The following is a 21,835-nucleotide window of genomic DNA, read 5'->3' as shown; positions in this document are numbered from 1 at the left end:
AAGGCATTTCTTTCTAGGACGGTCAGCTTTTATGTCACCCAGAAGAGCCAATGATCTTAGAGTTGAATAAAGTCAAACAGATGAGAAATAAACTTGTACTTGAATAACAAAATGACTTGTATATTCGGGGTGATTGCATTTACCTTTCAGTCTTCTCTCCTAACACTCAGGATGTCAGGATGGCCGAGCGGTCCAAGGCGCCAGACTCAAGATGAAAATTCTTCCCTAGTTGGGTGTTCTGGTCTCTGAAAGGAGGCGTGGTTTCAAACCCACTTGGTAAATGTAAGTGTGTGCTGGTCTTATTCCTGTAAATATCATCCAACATGAATAAAACTCTAGCAGGTGGGAACAAGAAGGCATTTCTTTCTAGGATGGTCAGCTTTTATGTCACCCAGAGGAGCCAATGATCTTAGAGTTGAATAAAGTCAAACAGATGAGAAATAAACTTGTACTTGAATAACAAAATGACTTGTATATTCGGGGTGATTGCATGTACCTTTCAGTCTTCTCTCCTAATACTCAGGATGTCAGGATGGCCGAGCGTTCCAAGGCACCAGACTCAAGATGAAAATTCTTCCCTAGTTGAGTGTTCTGGTCTCTGAATGGAGGCGTGGGTTCAAATCCCACTTCTGACAAGTATTTTGTTCAATAAAGTCAGTCATCTCACTTCCTGGAAATAACTTCTTACTCCAGTTGCGCACCATTGTGAGACTGGGGTTACCTGAACGAGGCATGGCTCAATCCACTTCCGTTGTCCCGGTGGCATATTAGGAAGCAGCTGCCTAACCCACTTGGTAAATGTAAGTGTGTGTTGGTCTTATTCCTTTAAATATCATCCAACATGAATTAAACTCTAGCAGGTGGGAACAAGAAGGCATTTCTTTCTAGGACGGTCAGCTTTTATGTCACCCAGAAGAGCCAATGATCTTAGAGTTGAATAAAGTCAAACAGATGAGAAATAAACTTGTACTTGAATAACAAAATGACTTGTATATTCGGGGTGATTGCATTTACCTTTCAGTCTTCTCTCCTAACACTCAGGATGTCAGGATGGCCGAGCGGTCCAAGGCGCCAGACTCAAGATGAAAATTCTTCCCTAGTTGGGTGTTCTGGTCTCTGAAAGGAGGCGTGGGTTCAAATCCCACTTCTGACAAGTATTTTGTTCAATAAAGTCAGTCATCTCACTTCCTGGAAATAACTTCTGACTACAGTTGTGCACCATTGTGAGACTGGGGGTACCTGAACGAGGCATGGCTCAATCCACTTCCGTTGTTCCGGTGGCATATTAGGAAGCAGCTGCCTAACCCACTTGGTAAATGTAAGTGTGTGTTGGTCTTATTCCTTTAAATATCATCCAACATGAATTAAACTCTAGCAGGTGGGAACAAGAAGGCATTTCATTCTAGGTCGGTCAGCTTTTATGTCACCCAGAAGAGCCAATGATCTTAGAGTTGAATAAAGTCAAACAGATGAGAAATAAACTTGTACTTGAATAACAAAATGACTTGTATATTCGGGGTGATTGCATGTACCTTTCAGTCTTCTCTCCTTATACTCAGGATGTCAGGATGGCTGAGCGTTCCAAGGCACCAGACTCAAGATGAAAATTCTTCCCTAGTTGGGTGTTCTGGTCTCTGAAAGGAGGCGTGGGTTCAAATCCCACTTCTGACAAGTATTTTGTTCAATAAAGTCAGTCATCTCACTTCCTGGAAATAACTTCTGACTCCAGTTGCGCACCATTGTGAGACTGGGGGTACCTGAACGAGGCATGGCTCAATCCACTTCCGTTGTTCCGGTGGCATATTAGGAAGCAGCTGCCTAACCCACTTGGTAAATGTAAGTGTGTGTTGGTCTTATTCCTTTAAATATCATCCAACATGAATTAAACTCTAGCAGGTGGGAACAAGAAGGCATTTCTTTCTAGGTCGGTCAGCTTTTATGTCACCCAGAAGAGCCAATGATCTTAGAGTTGAATAAAGTCAAACAGATGAGAAATAAACTTGTACTTGAATAACAAAATGACTTGTATATTCGGGGTGATTGCATGTACCTTTCAGTCTTCTCTCCTAATACTCAGGATGTCAGAATGGCCGAGCGTTCCAAGGCACCAGACTCAAGATGAAAATTCTTCCCTAGTTGGGTGTTCTGGTCTCTGAAAGGAGGCGTGGTTTCAAACCCACTTGGTAAATGTAAGTGTGTGCTGGTCTTATTCCTGTAAATATCATCCAACATGAATAAAACTCTAGCAGGTGGGAACAAGAAGGCATTTCTTTCTAGGATGGTCAGCTTTTATGTCACCCAGAGGAGCCAATGATCTTAGAGTTGAATAAAGTCAAACAGATGAGAAATAAACTTGTACTTGAATAACAAAATGACTTGTATATTCGGGGTGATTGCATGTACCTTTCAGTCTTCTCTCCTAATACTCAGGATGTCAGGATGGCCGAGCGTTCCAAGGCACCAGACTCAAGATGAAAATTCTTCCCTAGTTGGGTGTTCTGGTCTCTGAATGGAGGCGTGGGTTCAAATCCCACTTCTGACAAGTATTTTGTTCAATAAAGTCAGTCATCTCACTTCCTGGAAATAACTTCTGACTCCAGTTGTGCACCATTGTGAGACTGGGGGTACCTGAACGAGGCATGGCTCAATCCACTTCCGTTGTTCCGGTGGCATATTAGGAAGCAGGTGCCTAACCCACTTGGTAAATGTAAGTGTGTGTTGGTCTTATTCCTTTAAATATCATCCAACATGAATTAAACTCTAGCAGGTGGGAACAAGAAGGCATTTCTTTCTAGGACGGTCAGCTTTTATGTCACCCAGAAGAGCCAATGATCTTAGAGTTGAATAAAGTCAAACAGATGAGAAATAAACTTGTACTTGAATAACAAAATGACTTGTATATTCGGGGTGATTGCATGTACCTTTCAGTCTTCTCTCCTAATACTCAGGATGTCAGGATGGCCGAGCGGTCCAAGGCGCCAGACTCAAGATGAAAATTCTTCCCTAGTTGGGTGTTCTGGTCTCTGAAAGGAGGCGTGGGTTCAAATCCCACTTCTGACAAGTATTTTGTTCAATAAAGTCAGTCATCTCACTTCCTGGAAATAACTTCTGACTCCAGTTGCGCACCATTGTGAGACTGGGGGTACCTGAACGAGGCATGGCTCAATCCACTTCCGTTGTTCCGGTGGCATATTAGGAAGCAGCTGCCTAACCCACTTGGTAAATGTAAGTGTGTGTTGGTCTTATTCCTTTAAATATCATCCAACATGAATTAAACTCTAGCAGGTGGGAACAAGAAGGCATTTCTTTCTAGGACGGTCAGCTTTTATGTCACCCAGAAGAGCCAATGATCTTAGAGTTGAATAAAGTCAAACAGATGAGAAATAAACTTGTACTTGAATAACAAAATGACTTGTATATTCGGGGTGATTGCATGTACCTTTCAGTCTTCTCTCCTAATACTCAGGATGTCAGGATGGCCGAGCAGTCCAAGGCGCCAGACTCAAGATGAAAATTCTTCCCTAGTTGTGTGTTCTGGTCTCTGAAAGGAGGCGTGGGTTCAAATCCCACTTCTGACAAGTATTTTGTTCAATAAAGTCAGTCATCTCACTTCCTGGAAATAACTTCTGACTCCAGTTGCGCACCATTGTGAGACTGGGGGTACCTGAACGAGGCATGGCTCAATCCACTTCCGTTGTTCCGGTGGCATATTAGGAAGCAGCTGCCTAACCCACTTGGTAAATGTAAGTGTGTGTTGGTCTTATTCCTTTAAATATCATCCAACATGAATTAAACTCTAGCAGGTGGGAACAAGAAGGCATTTCATTCTAGGTCGGTCAGCTTTTATGTCACCCAGAAGAGCCAATGATCTTAGAGTTGAATAAAGTCAAACAGATGAGAAATAAACTTGTACTTGAATAACAAAATGACTTGTATATTCGGGGTGATTGCATGTACCTTTCAGTCTTCTCTCCTAATACTCAGGATATCAGGATGGCCGAGCGTTCCAAGGCACCAGACTCAAGATGAAAATTCTTCCCTAGTTGGGTGTTCTGGTCTCTGAAAGGAGGCGTGGGTTCAAATCCCACTTCTGACAAGTATTTTGTTCAATAAAGTCAGTCATCTCACTTCCTGGAAATAACTTCTGACTCCAGTTGCGCACCATTGTGAGACTGGGGGTACCTGAACGAGGCATGGCTCAATCCACTTCCGTTGTTCCGGTGGCATATTAGGAAGCAGCTGCCTAACCCACTTGGTAAATGTAAGTGTGTGTTGGTCTTATTCCTTTAAATATCATCTAACATGAATTAAACTCTAGCAGGTGGGAACAAGAAGGCATTTCTTTCTAGGACGGTCAGCTTTTATGTCACCCAGAAGAGCCAATGATCTTAGAGTTGAATAAAGTCAAACAGATGAGAAATAAACTTGTACTTGAATAACAAAATGACTTGTATATTCGGGGTGATTGCATGTACCTTTCAGTCTTCTCTCCTAATACTCAGGATGTCAGGATGGCCGAGCAGTCCAAGGTGCCAGACTCAAGATGAAAATTCTTCCCTAGTTGGGTGTTCTGGTCTCTGAAAGGAGGCGTGGGTTCAAATCCCACTTCTGACAAGTATTTTGTTCAATAAAGTCAGTCATCTCACTTCCTGGAAATAACTTCTGACTCCAGTTGTGCACCATTGTGAGACTGGGGGTACCTGAACGAGGCATGGCTTAATCCACTTCCGTTGTTCCGGTTGCATATTAGGAAGCAGCTGCCTAACCCACTTGGTAAATGTAAGTGTGTGTTGGTCTTATTCCTTTAAATATCATCCAACATGAATTAAACTCTAGCAGGTGGGAACAAGAAGGCATTTCTTTCTAGGACGGTCAGCTTTTATGTCACCCAGAAGAGCCAATGATCTTAGAGTTGAATAAAGTCAAACAGATGAGAAATAAACTTGTACTTGAATAACAAAATGACTTGTATATTCGGGGTGATTGCATGTACCTTTCAGTCTTCTCTCCTAATACTCAGGATGTCAGGATGGCCGAGCAGTCCAAGGTGCCAGACTCAAGATGAAAATTCTTCCCTAGTTGGGTGTTCTGGTCTCTGAAAGGAGGCGTGGGTTCAAATCCCACTTCTGACAAGTATTTTGTTCAATAAAGTCAGTCATCTCACTTCCTGGAAATAACTTCTGACTCCAGTTGTGCACCATTGTGAGACTGGGGGTACCTGAACGAGGCATGGCTCAATCCACTTCCGTTGTTCCGGTTGCATATTAGGAAGCAGCTGCCTAACCCACTTGGTAAATGTAAGTGTGTGTTGGTCTTATTCCTTTAAATATCATCCAACATGAATTAAACTCTAGCAGGTGGGAACAAGAAGGCATTTCTTTCTAGGACGGTCAGCTTTTATGTCACCCAGAAGAGCCAATGATCTTAGAGTTGAATAAAGTCAAACAGATGAGAAATAAACTTGTACTTGAATAACAAAATGACTTGTATATTCGGGGTGATTGCATGTACCTTTCAGTCTTCTCTCCTAATACTCAGGATGTCAGGATGGCCGAGCGGTCCAAGGCGCCAGACTCAAGATGAAAATTCTTCACTAGTTGGGTGTTCTGGTCTCTGAAAGGAGGCGTGGGTTCAAATCCCACTTCTGACATGTATTTTGTTCAATAAAGTCAGTCATCTCACTTCCTGGAAATAACTTCTGACTCCAGTTGCACACCATTGTGAGACTGGGGGTACCTGAACGAGGCATGGCTCAATCCACTTCCGTTGTTCCGGTGGCATATTAGGAAGCAGCTGCCTAACCCACTTGGTAAATGTAAGTGTGTGTTGGTCTTATTCCTTTAAATATCATCCAACATGAATTAAACTCTAGCAGGTGGGAACAAGAAGGCATTTCTTTCTAGGACGGTCAGCTTTTATGTCACCCAGAAGAGCCAATGATCTTAGAGTTGAATAAAGTCAAACAGATGAGAAATAAACTTGTACTTGAATAACAAAATGACTTGTATATTCGGGGTGATTGCATGTACCTTTCAGTCTTCTCTCCTAATACTCAGGATGTCAGGATGGCCGAGCGGTCCAAGGCGCCAGACTCAAGATGAAAATTCTTCCCTAGTTGGGTGTTCTGGTCTCTGAAAGGAGGTGTGGGTTCAAATCCCACTTCTGACAAGTATTTTGTTCAATAAAGTCAGTCATCTCACTTCCTGGAAATAACTTCTGACTCCAGTTGCGCACCATTGTGAGACTGGGGGTACCTGAACGAGGCATGGCTCAATCCACTTCCGTTGTTCCGGTGGCATATTAGGAAGCAGCTGCCTAACCCACTTGGTAAATGTAAGTGTGTGTTGGTCTTATTCCTTTAAATATCATCCAACATGAATTAAACTCTAGCAGGTGGGAACAAGAAGGCATTTCTTTCTAGGACGGTCAGCTTTTATGTCACCCAGAAGAGCCAATGATCTTAGAGTTGAATAAAGTCAAACAGATGAGAAATAAACTTGTACTTGAATAACAAAATGACTTGTATATTCGGGGTGATTGCATGTACCTTTCAGTCTTCTCTCCTAATACTCAGGATGTCAGGATGGCCGAGCGGTCCAAGGCGCCAGACTCAAGATGAAAATTCTTCCCTAGTTGTGTGTTCTGGTCTCTGAAAGGAGGCGTGGGTTCAAATCCCACTTCTGACAAGTATTTTGTTCAATAAAGTCAGTCATCTCACTTCCTGGAAATAACTTCTGACTCCAGTTGCGCACCATTGTGAGACTGGGGGTACCTGAACGAGGCATGGCTCAATCCACTTCCGTTGTTCCGGTGGCATATTAGGAAGCAGCTGCCTAACCCACTTGGTAAATGTAAGTGTGTGTTGGTCTTATTCCTTTAAATATCATCCAACATGAATTAAACTCTAGCAGGTGGGAACAAGAAGGCATTTCATTCTAGGTCGGTCAGCTTTTATGTCACCCAGAAGAGCCAATGATCTTAGAGTTGAATAAAGTCAAACAGATGAGAAATAAACTTGTACTTGAATAACAAAATGACTTGTATATTCGGGGTGATTGCATGTACCTTTCAGTCTTCTCTCCTAATACTCAGGATATCAGGATGGCCGAGCGTTCCAAGGCACCAGACTCAAGATGAAAATTCTTCCCTAGTTGGGTGTTCTGGTCTCTGAAAGGAGGCGTGGGTTCAAATCCCACTTCTGACAAGTATTTTGTTCAATAAAGTCAGTCATCTCACTTCCTGGAAATAACTTCTGACTCCAGTTGTGCACCATTGTGAGACTGGGGTTACCTGAACGAGGCATGGCTCAATCCACTTCCGTTGTTCCGGTGGCATATTAGGAAGCAGCTGCCTAACCCACTTGGTAAATGTAAGTGTGTGTTGGTCTTATTCCTTTAAATATCATCTAACATGAATTAAACTCTAGCAGGTGGGAACAAGAAGGCATTTCTTTCTAGGACGGTCAGCTTTTATGTCACCCAGAAGAGCCAATGATCTTAGAGTTGAATAAAGTCAAACAGATGAGAAATAAACTTGTACTTGAATAACAAAATGACTTGTATATTCGGGGTGATTGCATGTACCTTTCAGTCTTCTCTCCTAATACTCAGGATGTCAGGATGGCCGAGCAGTCCAAGGTGCCAGACTCAAGATGAAAATTCTTCCCTAGTTGGGTGTTCTGGTCTCTGAAAGGAGGCGTGGGTTCAAATCCCACTTCTGACAAGTATTTTGTTCAATAAAGTCAGTCATCTCACTTCCTGGAAATAACTTCTGACTCCAGTTGTGCACCATTGTGAGACTGGGGGTACCTGAACGAGGCATGGCTTAATCCACTTCCGTTGTTCCGGTTGCATATTAGGAAGCAGCTGCCTAACCCACTTGGTAAATGTAAGTGTGTGTTGGTCTTATTCCTTTAAATATCATCCAACATGAATTAAACTCTAGCAGGTGGGAACAAGAAGGCATTTCTTTCTAGGACGGTCAGCTTTTATGTCACCCAGAAGAGCCAATGATCTTAGAGTTGAATAAAGTCAAACAGATGAGAAATAAACTTGTACTTGAATAACAAAATGACTTGTATATTCGGGGTGATTGCATGTACCTTTCAGTCTTCTCTCCTAATACTCAGGATGTCAGGATGGCCGAGCAGTCCAAGGTGCCAGACTCAAGATGAAAATTCTTCCCTAGTTGGGTGTTCTGGTCTCTGAAAGGAGGCGTGGGTTCAAATCCCACTTCTGACAAGTATTTTGTTCAATAAAGTCAGTCATCTCACTTCCTGGAAATAACTTCTGACTCCAGTTGTGCACCATTGTGAGACTGGGGGTACCTGAACGAGGCATGGCTCAATCCACTTCCGTTGTTCCGGTTGCATATTAGGAAGCAGCTGCCTAACCCACTTGGTAAATGTAAGTGTGTGTTGGTCTTATTCCTTTAAATATCATCCAACATGAATTAAACTCTAGCAGGTGGGAACAAGAAGGCATTTCTTTCTAGGACGGTCAGCTTTTATGTCACCCAGAAGAGCCAATGATCTTAGAGTTGAATAAAGTCAAACAGATGAGAAATAAACTTGTACTTGAATAACAAAATGACTTGTATATTCGGGGTGATTGCATGTACCTTTCAGTCTTCTCTCCTAATACTCAGGATGTCAGGATGGCCGAGCGGTCCAAGGCGCCAGACTCAAGATGAAAATTCTTCACTAGTTGGGTGTTCTGGTCTCTGAAAGGAGGCGTGGGTTCAAATCCCACTTCTGACATGTATTTTGTTCAATAAAGTCAGTCATCTCACTTCCTGGAAATAACTTCTGACTCCAGTTGCACACCATTGTGAGACTGGGGGTACCTGAACGAGGCATGGCTCAATCCACTTCCGTTGTTCCGGTGGCATATTAGGAAGCAGCTGCCTAACCCACTTGGTAAATGTAAGTGTGTGTTGGTCTTATTCCTTTAAATATCATCCAACATGAATTAAACTCTAGCAGGTGGGAACAAGAAGGCATTTCTTTCTAGGACGGTCAGCTTTTATGTCACCCAGAAGAGCCAATGATCTTAGAGTTGAATAAAGTCAAACAGATGAGAAATAAACTTGTACTTGAATAACAAAATGACTTGTATATTCGGGGTGATTGCATGTACCTTTCAGTCTTCTCTCCTAATACTCAGGATGTCAGGATGGCCGAGCGGTCCAAGGCGCCAGACTCAAGATGAAAATTCTTCCCTAGTTGGGTGTTCTGGTCTCTGAAAGGAGGTGTGGGTTCAAATCCCACTTCTGACAAGTATTTTGTTCAATAAAGTCAGTCATCTCACTTCCTGGAAATAACTTCTGACTCCAGTTGCACACCATTGTGAGACTGGGGGTACCTGAACGAGGCATGGCTCAATCCACTTCCGTTGTTCCGGTGGCATATTAGGAAGCAGCTGCCTAACCCACTTGGTAAATGTAAGTGTGTGTTGGTCTTATTCCTTTAAATATCATCCAACATGAATTAAACTCTAGCAGGTGGGAACAAGAAGGCATTTCTTTCTAGGACGGTCAGCTTTTATGTCACCCAGAAGAGCCAATGATCTTAGAGTTGAATAAAGTCAAACAGATGAGAAATAAACTTGTACTTGAATAACAAAATGACTTGTATATTCGGGGTGATTGCATGTACCTTTCAGTCTTCTCTCCTAATACTCAGGATGTCAGGATGGCCGAGCGGTCCAAGGCGCCAGACTCAAGATGAAAATTCTTCCCTAGTTGGGTGTTCTGGTCTCTGAAAGGAGGTGTGGGTTCAAATCCCACTTCTGACAAGTATTTTGTTCAATAAAGTCAGTCATCTCACTTCCTGGAAATAACTTCTGACTCCAGTTGCGCACCATTGTGAGACTGGGGGTACCTGAACGAGGCATGGCTCAATCCACTTCCGTTGTTCCGGTGGCATATTAGGAAGCAGCTGCCTAACCCACTTGGTAAATGTAAGTGTGTGTTGGTCTTATTCCTTTAAATATCATCCAACATGAATTAAACTCTAGCAGGTGGGAACAAGAAGGCATTTCTTTCTAGGACGGTCAGCTTTTATGTCACCCAGAAGAGCCAATGATCTTAGAGTTGAATAAAGTCAAACAGATGAGAAATAAACATTTTTACTTGAATAACAAAATGACTTGTATATTCGGGGTGATTGCATGTACCTTTCAGTCTTCTCTCCTAATACTCAGGATGTCAGGATGGCCGAGCGGTCCAAGGCGCCAGACTCAAGATGAAAATTCTTCCCTAGTTGTGTGTTCTGGTCTCTGAAAGGAGGCGTGGGTTCAAATCCCACTTCTGACAAGTATTTTGTTCAATAAAGTCAGTCATCTCACTTCCTGGAAATAACTTCTGACTCCAGTTGCGCACCATTGTGAGACTGGGGGTACCTGAACGAGGCATGGCTCAATCCACTTCCGTTGTTCCGGTGGCATATTAGGAAGCAGCTGCCTAACCCACTTGGTAAATGTAAGTGTGTGTTGGTCTTATTCCTTTAAATATCATCCAACATGAATTAAACTCTAGCAGGTGGGAACAAGAAGGCATTTCATTCTAGGTCGGTCAGCTTTTATGTCACCCAGAAGAGCCAATGATCTTAGAGTTGAATAAAGTCAAACAGATGAGAAATAAACTTGTACTTGAATAACAAAATGACTTGTATATTCGGGGTGATTGCATGTACCTTTCAGTCTTCTCTCCTAATACTCAGGATATCAGGATGGCCGAGCGTTCCAAGGCACCAGACTCAAGATGAAAATTCTTCCCTAGTTGGGTGTTCTGGTCTCTGAAAGGAGGCGTGGGTTCAAATCCCACTTCTGACAAGTATTTTGTTCAATAAAGTCAGTCATCTCACTTCCTGGAAATAACTTCTGACTCCAGTTGCGCACCATTGTGAGACTGGGGGTACCTGAACGAGGCATGGCTCAATCCACTTCCGTTGTTCCGGTGGCATATTAGGAAGCAGCTGCCTAACCCACTTGGTAAATGTAAGTGTGTGTTGGTCTTATTCCTTTAAATATCATCCAACATGAATTAAACTCTAGCAGGTGGGAACAAGAAGGCATTTCTTTCTAGGACGGTCAGCTTTTATGTCACCCAGAAGAGCCAATGATCTTAGAGTTGAATAAAGTCAAACAGATGAGAAATAAACTTGTACTTGAATAACAAAATGACTTGTATATTCGGGGTGATTGCATGTACCTTTCAGTCTTCTCTCCTAATACTCAGGATGTCAGGATGGCCAAGCGGTCCAAGGCGCCAGACTCAAGATGAAAATTCTTCCCTAGTTGGGTGTTCTGGTCTCTGAAAGGAGGCGTGGGTTCAAATCCCACTTCTGACAAGTATTTTGTTCAATAAAGTCAGTCATCTCACTTCCTGGAAATAACTTCTGACTCCAGTTGTGCACCATTGTGAGACTGGGGGTACCTGAACGAGGCATGGCTTAATCCACTTCCGTTGTTCCGGTTGCATATTAGGAAGCAGCTGCCTAACCCACTTGGTAAATGTAAGTGTGTGTTGGTCTTATTCCTTTAAATATCATCCAACATGAATTAAACTCTAGCAGGTGGGAACAAGAAGGCATTTCTTTCTAGGACGGTCAGCTTTTATGTCACCCAGAAGAGCCAATGATCTTAGAGTTGAATAAAGTCAAACAGATGAGAAATAAACTTGTACTTGAATAACAAAATGACTTGTATATTCGGGGTGATTGCATGTACCTTTCAGTCTTCTCTCCTAATACTCAGGATGTCAGGATGGCCGAGCAGTCCAAGGTGCCAGACTCAAGATGAAAATTCTTCCCTAGTTGGGTGTTCTGGTCTCTGAAAGGAGGCGTGGGTTCAAATCCCACTTCTGACAAGTATTTTGTTCAATAAAGTCAGTCATCTCACTTCCTGGAAATAACTTCTGACTCCAGTTGTGCACCATTGTGAGACTGGGGGTACCTGAACGAGGCATGGCTCAATCCACTTCCGTTGTTCCGGTTGCATATTAGGAAGCAGCTGCCTAACCCACTTGGTAAATGTAAGTGTGTGTTGGTCTTATTCCTTTAAATATCATCCAACATGAATTAAACTCTAGCAGGTGGGAACAAGAAGGCATTTCTTTCTAGGACGGTCAGCTTTTATGTCACCCAGAAGAGCCAATGATCTTAGAGTTGAATAAAGTCAAACAGATGAGAAATAAACTTGTACTTGAATAACAAAATGACTTGTATATTCGGGGTGATTGCATGTACCTTTCAGTCTTCTCTCCTAATACTCAGGATGTCAGGATGGCCGAGCGGTCCAAGGCGCCAGACTCAAGATGAAAATTCTTCACTAGTTGGTTGTTCTGGTCTCTGAAAGGAGGCGTGGGTTCAAATCCCACTTCTGACATGTATTTTGTTCAATAAAGTCAGTCATCTCACTTCCTGGAAATAACTTCTGACTCCAGTTGCACACCATTGTGAGACTGGGGGTACCTGAACGAGGCATGGCTCAATCCACTTCCGTTGTTCCGGTGGCATATTAGGAAGCAGCTGCCTAACCCACTTGGTAAATGTAAGTGTGTGTTGGTCTTATTCCTTTAAATATCATCCAACATGAATTAAACTCTAGCAGGTGGGAACAAGAAGGCATTTCTTTCTAGGACGGTCAGCTTTTATGTCACCCAGAAGAGCCAATGATCTTAGAGTTGAATAAAGTCAAACAGATGAGAAATAAACTTGTACTTGAATAACAAAATGACTTGTATATTCGGGGTGATTGCATGTACCTTTCAGTCTTCTCTCCTAATACTCAGGATGTCAGGATGGCCGAGCAGTCCAAGGTGCCAGACTCAAGATGAAAATTCTTCCCTAGTTGGGTGTTCTGGTCTCTGAAAGGAGGCGTGGGTTCAAATCCCACTTCTGACAAGTATTTTGTTCAATAAAGTCAGTCATCTCACTTCCTGGAAATAACTTCTGACTCCAGTTGCGCACCATTGTGAGACTGGGGGTACCTGAACGAGGCATGGCTCAATCCACTTCCGTTGTTCCGGTGGCATATTAGGAAGCAGCTGCCTAACCCACTTGGTAAATGTAAGTGTGTGTTGGTCTTATTCCTTTAAATATCATCCAACATGAATTAAACTCTAGCAGGTGGGAACAAGAAGGCATTTCTTTCTAGGACGGTCAGCTTTTATGTCACCCAGAAGAGCCAATGATCTTAGAGTTGAATAAAGTCAAACAGATGAGAAATAAACTTGTACTTGAATAACAAAATGACTTGTATATTCGGGGTGATTGCATGTACCTTTCAGTCTTCTCTCCTAATACTCAGGATGTCAGGATGGCCGAGCAGTCCAAGGTGCCAGACTCAAGATGAAAATTCTTCCCTAGTTGGGTGTTCTGGTCTCTGAAAGGAGGCGTGGGTTCAAATCCCACTTCTGACAAGTATTTTGTTCAATAAAGTCAGTCATCTCACTTCCTGGAAATAACTTCTGACTCCAGTTGTGCACCATTGTGAGACTGGGGGTACCTGAACGAGGCATGGCTCAATCCACTTCCGTTGTTCCGGTTGCATATTAGGAAGCAGCTGCCTAACCCACTTGGTAAATGTAAGTGTGTGTTGGTCTTATTCCTTTAAATATCATCCAACATGAATTAAACTCTAGCAGGTGGGAACAAGAAGGCATTTCTTTCTAGGACGGTCAGCTTTTATGTCACCCAGAAGAGCCAATGATCTTAGAGTTGAATAAAGTCAAACAGATGAGAAATAAACTTGTACTTGAATAACAAAATGACTTGTATATTCGGGGTGATTGCATGTACCTTTCAGTCTTCTCTCCTAATACTCAGGATGTCAGGATGGCCGAGCAGTCCAAGGTGCCAGACTCAAGATGAAAATTCTTCCCTAGTTGGGTGTTCTGGTCTCTGAAAGGAGGCGTGGGTTCAAATCCCACTTCTGACAAGTATTTTGTTCAATAAAGTCAGTCATCTCACTTCCTGGAAATAACTTCTGACTCCAGTTGTGCACCATTGTGAGACTGGGGGTACCTGAATGAGGCATGGCTTAATCCACTTCCGTTGTTCCGGTTGCATATTAGGAAGCAGCTGCCTAACCCACTTGGTAAATGTAAGTGTGTGTTGGTCTTATTCCTTTAAATATCATCCAACATGAATTAAACTCTAGCAGGTGGGAACAAGAAGGCATTTCTTTCTAGGACGGTCAGCTTTTATGTCACCCAGAAGAGCCAATGATCTTAGAGTTGAATAAAGTCAAACAGATGAGAAATAAACTTGTACTTGAATAACAAAATGACTTGTATATTCGGGGTGATTGCATGTACCTTTCAGTCTTCTCTCCTAATACTCAGGATGTCAGGATGGCCGAGCAGTCCAAGGTGCCAGACTCAAGATGAAAATTCTTCCCTAGTTGGGTGTTCTGGTCTCTGAAAGGAGGCGTGGGTTCAAATCCCACTTCTGACAAGTATTTTGTTCAATAAAGTCAGTCATCTCACTTCCTGGAAATAACTTCTGACTCCAGTTGTGCACCATTGTGAGACTGGGGGTACCTGAACGAGGCATGGCTCAATCCACTTCCGTTGTTCCGGTTGCATATTAGGAAGCAGCTGCCTAACCCACTTGGTAAATGTAAGTGTGTGTTGGTCTTATTCCTTTAAATATCATCCAACATGAATTAAACTCTAGCAGGTGGGAACAAGAAGGCATTTCTTTCTAGGACGGTCAGCTTTTATGTCACCCAGAAGAGCCAATGATCTTAGAGTTGAATAAAGTCAAACAGATGAGAAATAAACTTGTACTTGAATAACAAAATGACTTGTATATTCGGGGTGATTGCATGTACCTTTCAGTCTCCTCTCCTAATACTCAGGATGTCAGGATGGCCGAGCGGTCCAAGGCGCCAGACTCAAGATGAAAATTCTTCACTAGTTGGGTGTTCTGGTCTCTGAAAGGAGGCGTGGGTTCAAATCCCACTTCTGACATGTATTTTGTTCAATAAAGTCAGTCATCTCACTTCCTGGAAATAACTTCTGACTCCAGTTGCACACCATTGTGAGACTGGGGGTACCTGAACGAGGCATGGCTCAATCCACTTCCGTTGTTCCGGTGGCATATTAGGAAGCAGCTGCCTAACCCACTTGGTAAATGTAAGTGTGTGTTGGTCTTATTCCTTTAAATATCATCCAACATGAATTAAACTCTAGCAGGTGGGAACAAGAAGGCATTTCTTTCTAGGACGGTCAGCTTTTATGTCACCCAGAAGAGCCAATGATCTTAGAGTTGAATAAAGTCAAACAGATGAGAAATAAACTTGTACTTGAATAACAAAATGACTTGTATATTCGGGGTGATTGCATGTACCTTTCAGTCTTCTCTCCTAATACTCAGGATGTCAGGATGGCCGAGCGGTCCAAGGCGCCAGACTCAAGATGAAAATTCTTCCCTAGTTGGGTGTTCTGGTCTCTGAAAGGAGGCGTGGGTTCAAATCCCACTTCTGACATGTATTTTGTTCAATAAAGTCAGTCATCTCACTTCCTGGAAATAACTTCTGACTCCAGTTGCACACCATTGTGAGACCGGGGGTACCTGAACGAGGCATGGCTCAATCCACTTCCGTTGTTCTGGTGGCATATTAGGAAGCAGCTGCCTAACCCACTTGGTAAATGTAAGTGTGTGTTGGTCTTATTCCTTTAAATATCATCCAACATGAATTAAACTCTAGCAGGTGGGAACAAGAAGGCATTTCTTTCTAGGACGGTCAGCTTTTATGTCACCCAGAAGAGCCAATGATCTTAGAGTTGAATAAAGTCAAACAGATGAGAAATAAACTTGTACTTGAATAACAAAATGACTTGTATATTCGGGGTGATTGCATGTACCTTTCAGTCTTCTCTCCTAATACTCAGGATGTCAGGATGGCCGAGCGGTCCAAGGCGCCAGACTCAAGATGAAAATTCTTCCCTAGTTGGGTGTTCTGGTCTCTGAAAGGAGGCGTGGGTTCAAATCCCACTTCTGACAAGTATTTTGTTCAATAAAGTCAGTCATCTCACTTCCTGGAAATAACTTCTGACTCCAGTTGTGCACCATTGTGAGACTGGGGGTACCTAAACGAGGCATGGCTCAATCCACTTCCGTTGTTCCGGTTGCATATTAGGAAGCAGCTGCCTAACCCACTTGGTAAATGTAAGTGTGTGTTGGTCTTATTCCTTTAAATATCATCCAACATGAATTAAACTCTAGCAGGTGGGAACAAGAAGGCATTTCTTTCTAGGACGGTCAGCTTTTATGTCACCCAGAAGAGCCAATGATCTTAGAGTTGAATAAAGTCAAACAGATGAGAAATAAACTTGTACTTGAATAACAAAATGACTTGTATATTCAGGGTGATTGCATGTACCTTTCAGTCTTCTCTCCTAATACTCAGGATGTCAGGATGGCCGAGCAGTCCAAGGTGCCAGACTCAAGATGAAAATTCTTCCCTAGTTGGGTGTTCTGGTCTCTGAAAGGAGGCGTGGGTTCAAATCCCACTTCTGACAAGTATTTTGTTCAATAAAGTCAGTCATCTCACTTCCTGGAAATAACTTCTGACTCCAGTTGTGCACCATTGTGAGACTGGGGGTACCTGAACGAGGCATGGCTCAATCCACTTCCGTTGTTCCGGTTGCATATTAGGAAGCAGCTGCCTAACCCACTTGGTAAATGTAAGTGTGTGTTGGTCTTATTCCTTTAAATATCATCCAACATGAATTAAACTCTAGCAGGTGGGAACAAGAAGGCATTTCTTTCTAGGACGGTCAGCTTTTATGTCACCCAGAAGAGCCAATGATCTTAGAGTTGAATAAAGTCAAACAGATGAGAAATAAACTTGTACTTGAATAACAAAATGACTTGTATATTCGGGGTGATTGCATGTACCTTTCAGTCTTCTCTCCTAATACTCAGGATGTCAGGATGGCCGAGCGGTCCAAGGCGCCAGACTCAAGATGAAAATTCTTCACTAGTTGGGTGTTCTGGTCTCTGAAAGGAGGCGTGGGTTCAAATCCCACTTCTGACATGTATTTTGTTCAATAAAGTCAGTCATCTCACTTCCTGGAAATAACTTCTGACTCCAGTTGCACACCATTGTGAGACTGGGGGTACCTGAACGAGGCATGGCTCAATCCACTTCCGTTGTTCCGGTGGCATATTAGGAAGCAGCTGCCTAACCCACTTGGTAAATGTAAGTGTGTGTTGGTCTTATTCCTTTAAATATCATCCAACATGAATTAAACTCTAGCAGGTGGGAACAAGAAGGCATTTCTTTCTAGGACGGTCAGCTTTTATGTCACCCAGAAGAGCCAATGATCTTAGAGTTGAATAAAGTCAAACAGATGAGAAATAAACTTGTACTTGAATAACAAAATGACTTGTATATTCGGGGTGATTGCATGTACCTTTCAGTCTTCTCTCCTAATACTCAGGATGTCAGGATGGCCGAGCGGTCCAAGGCGCCAGACTCAAGATGAAAATTCTTCCCTAGTTGGGTGTTCTGGACTCTGAAAGGAGGCGTGGGTTCAAATCCCACTTCTGACAAGTATTTTGTTCAATAAAGTCAGTCATCTCACTTCCTGGAAATAACTTCTGACTCCAGTTGTGCACCATTGTGAGACTGGGGGTACCTGAACGAGGCATGGCTCAATCCACTTCCGTTGTTCCGGTTGCATATTAGGAAGCAGCTGCCTAACCCACTTGGTAAATGTAAGTGTGTGTTGGTCTTATTCCTTTAAATATCATCCAACATGAATTAAACTCTAGCAGGTGGGAACAAGAAGGCATTTCTTTCTAGGACGGTCAGCTTTTATGTCACCCAGAAGAGCCAATGATCTTAGAGTTGAATAAAGTCAAACAGATGAGAAATAAACTTGTACTTGAATAACAAAATGACTTGTATATTCGGGGTGATTGCATGTACCTTTCAGTCTTCTCTCCTAATACTCAGGATGTCAGGATGGCCGAGCGGTCCAAGGCACCAGACTCAAGATGAAAATTCTTCCCTAGTTGGGTGTTCTGGTCTCTGAAAGGAGGCGTGGGTTCAAATCCCACTTCTGACATGTATTTTGTTCAATAAAGTCAGTCATCTCACTTCCTGGAAATAACTTCTGACTCCAGTTGCACACCATTGTGAGACTGGGGGTACCTGAACGAGGCATGGCTCAATCCACTTCCGTTGTTCTGGTGGCATATTAGGAAGCAGCTGCCTAACCCACTTGGTAAATGTAAGTGTGTGTTGGTCTTATTCCTTTAAATATCATCCAACATGAATTAAACTCTAGCAGGTGGGAACAAGAAGGCATTTCTTTCTAGGACGGTCAGCTTTTATGTCACCCAGAAGAGCCAATGATCTTAGAGTTGAATAAAGTCAAACAGATGAGAAATAAACTTGTACTTGAATAACAAAATGACTTGTATATTCGGGGTGATTGCATGTACCTTTCAGTCTTCTCTCCTAATACTCAGGATGTCAGGATGGCCGAGCGGTCCAAGGCGCCAGACTCAAGATGAAAATTCTTCCCTAGTTGGGTGTTCTGGTCTCTGAAAGGAGGCGTGGGTTCAAATCCCACTTCTGACAAGTATTTTGTTCAATAAAGTCAGTCATCTCACTTCCTGGAAATAACTTCTGACTCCAGTTGTGCACCATTGTGAGACTGGGGGTACCTGAACGAGGCATGGCTCAATCCACTTCCGTTGTTCCGGTTGCATATTAGGAAGCAGCTGCCTAACCCACTTGGTAAATGTAAGTGTGTGTTGGTCTTATTCCTTTAAATATCATCCAACATGAATTAAACTCTAGCAGGTGGGAACAAGAAGGCATTTCTTTCTAGGACGGTCAGCTTTTATGTCACCCAGAAGAGCCAATGATCTTAGAGTTGAATAAAGTCAAACAGATGAGAAATAAACTTGTACTTGAATAACAAAATGACTTGTATATTCGGGGTGATTGCATGTACCTTTCAGTCTTCTCTCCTAATACTCAGGATGTCAGGATGGCCGAGCGGTCCAAGGCGCCAGACTCAAGATGAAAATTCTTCCCTAGTTGGGTGTTCTGGTCTCTGAAAGGAGGCGTGGGTTCAAATCCCACTTCTGACATGTATTTTGTTCAATAAAGTCAGTCATCTCACTTCCTGGAAATAACTTCTGACTCCAGTTGCACACCATTGTGAGACTGGGGGTACCTGAACGAGGCATGGCTCAATCCACTTCCGTTGTTCTGGTGGCATATTAGGAAGCAGCTGCCTAACCCACTTGGTAAATGTAAGTGTGTGTTGGTCTTATTCCTTTAAATATCATCCAACATGAATTAAACTCTAGCAGGTGGGAACAAGAAGGCATTTCTTTCTAGGACGGTCAGCTTTTATGTCACCCAGAAGAGCCAATGATCTTAGAGTTGAATAAAGTCAAACAGATGAGAAATAAACTTGTACTTGAATAACAAAATGACTTGTATATTCGGGGTGATTGCATGTACCTTTCAGTCTTCTCTCCTAATACTCAGGATGTCAGGATGGCCGAGCGGTCCAAGGCGCCAGACTCAAGATGAAAATTCTTCCCTAGTTGGGTGTTCTGGTCTCTGAAAGGAGGCGTGGGTTCAAATCCCACTTCTGACAAGTATTTTGTTCAATAAAGTCAGTCATCTCACTTCCTGGAAATAACTTCTGACTCCAGTTGTGCACCATTGTGAGACTGGGGGTACCTGAACGAGGCATGGCTCAATCCACTTCCGTTGTTCCGGTTGCATATTAGGAAGCAGCTGCCTAACCCACTTGGTAAATGTAAGTGTGTGTTGGTTTTATTCCTTTAAATATCATCCAACATGAATTAAACTCTAGCAGGTGGGAACAAGAAGGCATTTCTTTCTAGGACGGTCAGCTTTTATGTCACCCAGAAGAGCCAATGATCTTAGAGTTGAATAAAGTCAAACAGATGAGAAATAAACTTGTACTTGAATAACAAAATGACTTGTATATTCAGGGTGATTGCATGTACCTTTCAGTCTTCTCTCCTAATACTCAGGATGTCAGGATGGCCGAGCAGTCCAAGGTGCCAGACTCAAGATGAAAATTCTTCCCTAGTTGGGTGTTCTGGTCTCTGAAAGGAGGCGTGGGTTCAAATCCCACTTCTGACAAGTATTTTGTTCAATAAAGTCAGTCATCTCACTTCCTGGAAATAACTTCTGACTCCAGTTGTGCACCATTGTGAGACTGGGGGTACCTGAACGAGGCATGGCTCAATCCACTTCCGTTGTTCCGGTGGCATATTAGGAAGCAGCTGCCTAACCCACTTGGTAAATGTAAGTGTGTGTTGGTCTTATTCCTTTAAATATCATCCAACATGAATTAAACTCTAGCAGGTGGGAACAAGAAGGCATTTCTTTCTAGGACGGTCAGCTTTTATGTCACCCAGAAGAGCCAATGATCTTAGAGTTGAATAAAGTCAAACAGATGAGAAATAAACTTGTACTTGAATAACAAAATGACTTGTATATTCGGGGTGATTGCATGTACCTTTCAGTCTTCTCTCCTAATACTCAGGATGTCAGGATGGCCGAGCGGTCCAAGGCGCCAGACTCAAGATGAAAATTCTTCCCTAGTTGGGTGTTCTGGTCTCTGAAAGGAGGCGTGGGTTCAAATCCCACTTCTGACAAGTATTTTGTTCAATAAAGTCAGTCATCTCACTTCCTGGAAATAACTTCTGACTCCAGTTGTGCACCATTGTGAGACTGGGGGTACCTGAACGAGGCATGGCTCAATCCACTTCCGTTGTTCCGGTGGCATATTAGGAAGCAGCTGCCTAACCCACTTGGTAAATGTAAGTGTGTGTTGGTCTTATTCCTTTAAATATCATCCAACATGAATTAAACTCTAGCAGGTGGGAACAAGAAGGCATTTCTTTCTAGGACGGTCAGCTTTTATGTCACCCAGAAGAGCCAATGATCTTAGAGTTGAATAAAGTCAAACAGATGAGAAATAAACTTGTACTTGAATAACAAAATGACTTGTATATTCGGGGTGATTGCATGTACCTTTCAGTCTTCTCTCCTAATACTCAGGATGTCAGGATGGCTGAGCGGTCCAAGGCGCCAGACTCAAGATGAAAATTCTTCCCTAGTTGGGTGTTCTGGTCTCTGAAAGGAGGCGTGGGTTCAAATCCCACTTCTGACAAGTATTTTGTTCAATAAAGTCAGTCATCTCACTTCCTGGAAATAACTTCTGACTCCAGTTGTGCACCATTGTGAAACTGGGGGTACCTGAACGAGGCATGGCTCAATCCACTTCCGTTGTTCCGGTTGCATATTAGGAAGCAGCTGCCTAACCCACTTGGTAAATGTAAGTGTGTGTTGGTCTTATTCCTTTAAATATCATCCAACATGAATTAAACTCTAGCAGGTGGGAACAAGAAGGCATTTCTTTCTAGGACGGTCAGCTTTTATGTCACCCAGAAGAGCCAATGATCTTAGAGTTGAATAAAGTCAAACAGATGAGAAATAAACTTGTACTTGAATAACAAAATGACTTGTATATTCAGGGTGATTGCATGTACCTTTCAGTCTTCTCTCCTAATACTCAGGATGTCAGGATGGCCGAGCAGTCCAAGGTGCCAGACTCAAGATGAAAATTCTTCCCTAGTTGGGTGTTCTGGTCTCTGAAAGGAGGCGTGGGTTCAAATCCCACTTCTGACAAGTATTTTGTTCAATAAAGTCAGTCATCTCACTTCCTGGAAATAACTTCTGACTCCAGTTGTGCACCATTGTGAGACTGGGGGTACCTGAACGAGGCATGGCTCAATCCACTTCCGTTGTTCCGG

At 42.8% G+C, this 21,835-nt stretch overlaps 37 non-coding genes across 37 annotated transcripts; all 37 read left to right on the top strand.

Moving 5' to 3' along the window:
* Positions 1-526: 526 nt before the first annotated feature.
* TRNAL-CAA (transfer RNA leucine (anticodon CAA)) lies at positions 527-635 on the top strand. Its single transcript has 2 exons — positions 527-564; positions 590-635. It is a non-coding gene; the product is annotated as a tRNA-Leu (tRNA).
* Positions 636-1,044: 409 nt separating this feature from the next.
* TRNAL-CAA (transfer RNA leucine (anticodon CAA)) lies at positions 1,045-1,153 on the top strand. The gene is made up of 2 exons: positions 1,045-1,082; positions 1,108-1,153. It is a non-coding gene; the product is annotated as a tRNA-Leu (tRNA).
* Positions 1,154-2,433: 1,280 nt separating this feature from the next.
* On the top strand, positions 2,434-2,542 carry TRNAL-CAA (transfer RNA leucine (anticodon CAA)). Its single transcript has 2 exons — positions 2,434-2,471; positions 2,497-2,542. It is a non-coding gene; the product is annotated as a tRNA-Leu (tRNA).
* A 409-nt stretch (positions 2,543-2,951) lies between these two features.
* On the top strand, positions 2,952-3,060 carry TRNAL-CAA (transfer RNA leucine (anticodon CAA)). Its single transcript has 2 exons — positions 2,952-2,989; positions 3,015-3,060. It is a non-coding gene; the product is annotated as a tRNA-Leu (tRNA).
* Positions 3,061-3,469: 409 nt separating this feature from the next.
* Positions 3,470-3,578, top strand: TRNAL-CAA (transfer RNA leucine (anticodon CAA)). The gene is made up of 2 exons: positions 3,470-3,507; positions 3,533-3,578. It is a non-coding gene; the product is annotated as a tRNA-Leu (tRNA).
* A 927-nt stretch (positions 3,579-4,505) lies between these two features.
* On the top strand, positions 4,506-4,614 carry TRNAL-CAA (transfer RNA leucine (anticodon CAA)). The gene is made up of 2 exons: positions 4,506-4,543; positions 4,569-4,614. It is a non-coding gene; the product is annotated as a tRNA-Leu (tRNA).
* Positions 4,615-5,023: 409 nt separating this feature from the next.
* Positions 5,024-5,132, top strand: TRNAL-CAA (transfer RNA leucine (anticodon CAA)). Its single transcript has 2 exons — positions 5,024-5,061; positions 5,087-5,132. It is a non-coding gene; the product is annotated as a tRNA-Leu (tRNA).
* Positions 5,133-5,541: 409 nt separating this feature from the next.
* On the top strand, positions 5,542-5,650 carry TRNAL-CAA (transfer RNA leucine (anticodon CAA)). Its single transcript has 2 exons — positions 5,542-5,579; positions 5,605-5,650. It is a non-coding gene; the product is annotated as a tRNA-Leu (tRNA).
* A 409-nt stretch (positions 5,651-6,059) lies between these two features.
* TRNAL-CAA (transfer RNA leucine (anticodon CAA)) lies at positions 6,060-6,168 on the top strand. The gene is made up of 2 exons: positions 6,060-6,097; positions 6,123-6,168. It is a non-coding gene; the product is annotated as a tRNA-Leu (tRNA).
* A 409-nt stretch (positions 6,169-6,577) lies between these two features.
* Positions 6,578-6,686, top strand: TRNAL-CAA (transfer RNA leucine (anticodon CAA)). Its single transcript has 2 exons — positions 6,578-6,615; positions 6,641-6,686. It is a non-coding gene; the product is annotated as a tRNA-Leu (tRNA).
* A 927-nt stretch (positions 6,687-7,613) lies between these two features.
* Positions 7,614-7,722, top strand: TRNAL-CAA (transfer RNA leucine (anticodon CAA)). Its single transcript has 2 exons — positions 7,614-7,651; positions 7,677-7,722. It is a non-coding gene; the product is annotated as a tRNA-Leu (tRNA).
* A 409-nt stretch (positions 7,723-8,131) lies between these two features.
* TRNAL-CAA (transfer RNA leucine (anticodon CAA)) lies at positions 8,132-8,240 on the top strand. Its single transcript has 2 exons — positions 8,132-8,169; positions 8,195-8,240. It is a non-coding gene; the product is annotated as a tRNA-Leu (tRNA).
* Positions 8,241-8,649: 409 nt separating this feature from the next.
* Positions 8,650-8,758, top strand: TRNAL-CAA (transfer RNA leucine (anticodon CAA)). Its single transcript has 2 exons — positions 8,650-8,687; positions 8,713-8,758. It is a non-coding gene; the product is annotated as a tRNA-Leu (tRNA).
* A 409-nt stretch (positions 8,759-9,167) lies between these two features.
* On the top strand, positions 9,168-9,276 carry TRNAL-CAA (transfer RNA leucine (anticodon CAA)). The gene is made up of 2 exons: positions 9,168-9,205; positions 9,231-9,276. It is a non-coding gene; the product is annotated as a tRNA-Leu (tRNA).
* Positions 9,277-9,685: 409 nt separating this feature from the next.
* TRNAL-CAA (transfer RNA leucine (anticodon CAA)) lies at positions 9,686-9,794 on the top strand. The gene is made up of 2 exons: positions 9,686-9,723; positions 9,749-9,794. It is a non-coding gene; the product is annotated as a tRNA-Leu (tRNA).
* Positions 9,795-10,205: 411 nt separating this feature from the next.
* On the top strand, positions 10,206-10,314 carry TRNAL-CAA (transfer RNA leucine (anticodon CAA)). The gene is made up of 2 exons: positions 10,206-10,243; positions 10,269-10,314. It is a non-coding gene; the product is annotated as a tRNA-Leu (tRNA).
* Positions 10,315-11,241: 927 nt separating this feature from the next.
* TRNAL-CAA (transfer RNA leucine (anticodon CAA)) lies at positions 11,242-11,350 on the top strand. The gene is made up of 2 exons: positions 11,242-11,279; positions 11,305-11,350. It is a non-coding gene; the product is annotated as a tRNA-Leu (tRNA).
* A 409-nt stretch (positions 11,351-11,759) lies between these two features.
* TRNAL-CAA (transfer RNA leucine (anticodon CAA)) lies at positions 11,760-11,868 on the top strand. Its single transcript has 2 exons — positions 11,760-11,797; positions 11,823-11,868. It is a non-coding gene; the product is annotated as a tRNA-Leu (tRNA).
* A 409-nt stretch (positions 11,869-12,277) lies between these two features.
* TRNAL-CAA (transfer RNA leucine (anticodon CAA)) lies at positions 12,278-12,386 on the top strand. Its single transcript has 2 exons — positions 12,278-12,315; positions 12,341-12,386. It is a non-coding gene; the product is annotated as a tRNA-Leu (tRNA).
* Positions 12,387-12,795: 409 nt separating this feature from the next.
* Positions 12,796-12,904, top strand: TRNAL-CAA (transfer RNA leucine (anticodon CAA)). The gene is made up of 2 exons: positions 12,796-12,833; positions 12,859-12,904. It is a non-coding gene; the product is annotated as a tRNA-Leu (tRNA).
* Positions 12,905-13,313: 409 nt separating this feature from the next.
* On the top strand, positions 13,314-13,422 carry TRNAL-CAA (transfer RNA leucine (anticodon CAA)). The gene is made up of 2 exons: positions 13,314-13,351; positions 13,377-13,422. It is a non-coding gene; the product is annotated as a tRNA-Leu (tRNA).
* Positions 13,423-13,831: 409 nt separating this feature from the next.
* On the top strand, positions 13,832-13,940 carry TRNAL-CAA (transfer RNA leucine (anticodon CAA)). Its single transcript has 2 exons — positions 13,832-13,869; positions 13,895-13,940. It is a non-coding gene; the product is annotated as a tRNA-Leu (tRNA).
* Positions 13,941-14,349: 409 nt separating this feature from the next.
* On the top strand, positions 14,350-14,458 carry TRNAL-CAA (transfer RNA leucine (anticodon CAA)). Its single transcript has 2 exons — positions 14,350-14,387; positions 14,413-14,458. It is a non-coding gene; the product is annotated as a tRNA-Leu (tRNA).
* A 409-nt stretch (positions 14,459-14,867) lies between these two features.
* Positions 14,868-14,976, top strand: TRNAL-CAA (transfer RNA leucine (anticodon CAA)). The gene is made up of 2 exons: positions 14,868-14,905; positions 14,931-14,976. It is a non-coding gene; the product is annotated as a tRNA-Leu (tRNA).
* A 409-nt stretch (positions 14,977-15,385) lies between these two features.
* TRNAL-CAA (transfer RNA leucine (anticodon CAA)) lies at positions 15,386-15,494 on the top strand. The gene is made up of 2 exons: positions 15,386-15,423; positions 15,449-15,494. It is a non-coding gene; the product is annotated as a tRNA-Leu (tRNA).
* A 409-nt stretch (positions 15,495-15,903) lies between these two features.
* TRNAL-CAA (transfer RNA leucine (anticodon CAA)) lies at positions 15,904-16,012 on the top strand. Its single transcript has 2 exons — positions 15,904-15,941; positions 15,967-16,012. It is a non-coding gene; the product is annotated as a tRNA-Leu (tRNA).
* A 409-nt stretch (positions 16,013-16,421) lies between these two features.
* Positions 16,422-16,530, top strand: TRNAL-CAA (transfer RNA leucine (anticodon CAA)). The gene is made up of 2 exons: positions 16,422-16,459; positions 16,485-16,530. It is a non-coding gene; the product is annotated as a tRNA-Leu (tRNA).
* Positions 16,531-16,939: 409 nt separating this feature from the next.
* TRNAL-CAA (transfer RNA leucine (anticodon CAA)) lies at positions 16,940-17,048 on the top strand. Its single transcript has 2 exons — positions 16,940-16,977; positions 17,003-17,048. It is a non-coding gene; the product is annotated as a tRNA-Leu (tRNA).
* A 409-nt stretch (positions 17,049-17,457) lies between these two features.
* TRNAL-CAA (transfer RNA leucine (anticodon CAA)) lies at positions 17,458-17,566 on the top strand. The gene is made up of 2 exons: positions 17,458-17,495; positions 17,521-17,566. It is a non-coding gene; the product is annotated as a tRNA-Leu (tRNA).
* A 409-nt stretch (positions 17,567-17,975) lies between these two features.
* TRNAL-CAA (transfer RNA leucine (anticodon CAA)) lies at positions 17,976-18,084 on the top strand. Its single transcript has 2 exons — positions 17,976-18,013; positions 18,039-18,084. It is a non-coding gene; the product is annotated as a tRNA-Leu (tRNA).
* Positions 18,085-18,493: 409 nt separating this feature from the next.
* Positions 18,494-18,602, top strand: TRNAL-CAA (transfer RNA leucine (anticodon CAA)). The gene is made up of 2 exons: positions 18,494-18,531; positions 18,557-18,602. It is a non-coding gene; the product is annotated as a tRNA-Leu (tRNA).
* Positions 18,603-19,011: 409 nt separating this feature from the next.
* On the top strand, positions 19,012-19,120 carry TRNAL-CAA (transfer RNA leucine (anticodon CAA)). The gene is made up of 2 exons: positions 19,012-19,049; positions 19,075-19,120. It is a non-coding gene; the product is annotated as a tRNA-Leu (tRNA).
* A 409-nt stretch (positions 19,121-19,529) lies between these two features.
* Positions 19,530-19,638, top strand: TRNAL-CAA (transfer RNA leucine (anticodon CAA)). Its single transcript has 2 exons — positions 19,530-19,567; positions 19,593-19,638. It is a non-coding gene; the product is annotated as a tRNA-Leu (tRNA).
* A 409-nt stretch (positions 19,639-20,047) lies between these two features.
* On the top strand, positions 20,048-20,156 carry TRNAL-CAA (transfer RNA leucine (anticodon CAA)). Its single transcript has 2 exons — positions 20,048-20,085; positions 20,111-20,156. It is a non-coding gene; the product is annotated as a tRNA-Leu (tRNA).
* Positions 20,157-20,565: 409 nt separating this feature from the next.
* On the top strand, positions 20,566-20,674 carry TRNAL-CAA (transfer RNA leucine (anticodon CAA)). The gene is made up of 2 exons: positions 20,566-20,603; positions 20,629-20,674. It is a non-coding gene; the product is annotated as a tRNA-Leu (tRNA).
* Positions 20,675-21,083: 409 nt separating this feature from the next.
* On the top strand, positions 21,084-21,192 carry TRNAL-CAA (transfer RNA leucine (anticodon CAA)). Its single transcript has 2 exons — positions 21,084-21,121; positions 21,147-21,192. It is a non-coding gene; the product is annotated as a tRNA-Leu (tRNA).
* Positions 21,193-21,601: 409 nt separating this feature from the next.
* Positions 21,602-21,710, top strand: TRNAL-CAA (transfer RNA leucine (anticodon CAA)). Its single transcript has 2 exons — positions 21,602-21,639; positions 21,665-21,710. It is a non-coding gene; the product is annotated as a tRNA-Leu (tRNA).
* The last annotated feature ends 125 nt before the right edge of the window (positions 21,711-21,835 follow it).

Source organism: Rhinoderma darwinii, chromosome 4 (genome assembly GCF_050947455.1).
Source record: "Rhinoderma darwinii isolate aRhiDar2 chromosome 4, aRhiDar2.hap1, whole genome shotgun sequence".
Lineage (NCBI taxonomy): Eukaryota > Metazoa > Chordata > Amphibia > Anura > Rhinodermatidae > Rhinoderma > Rhinoderma darwinii.
This window is presented reverse-complemented; position numbering and strand designations above follow the sequence as displayed.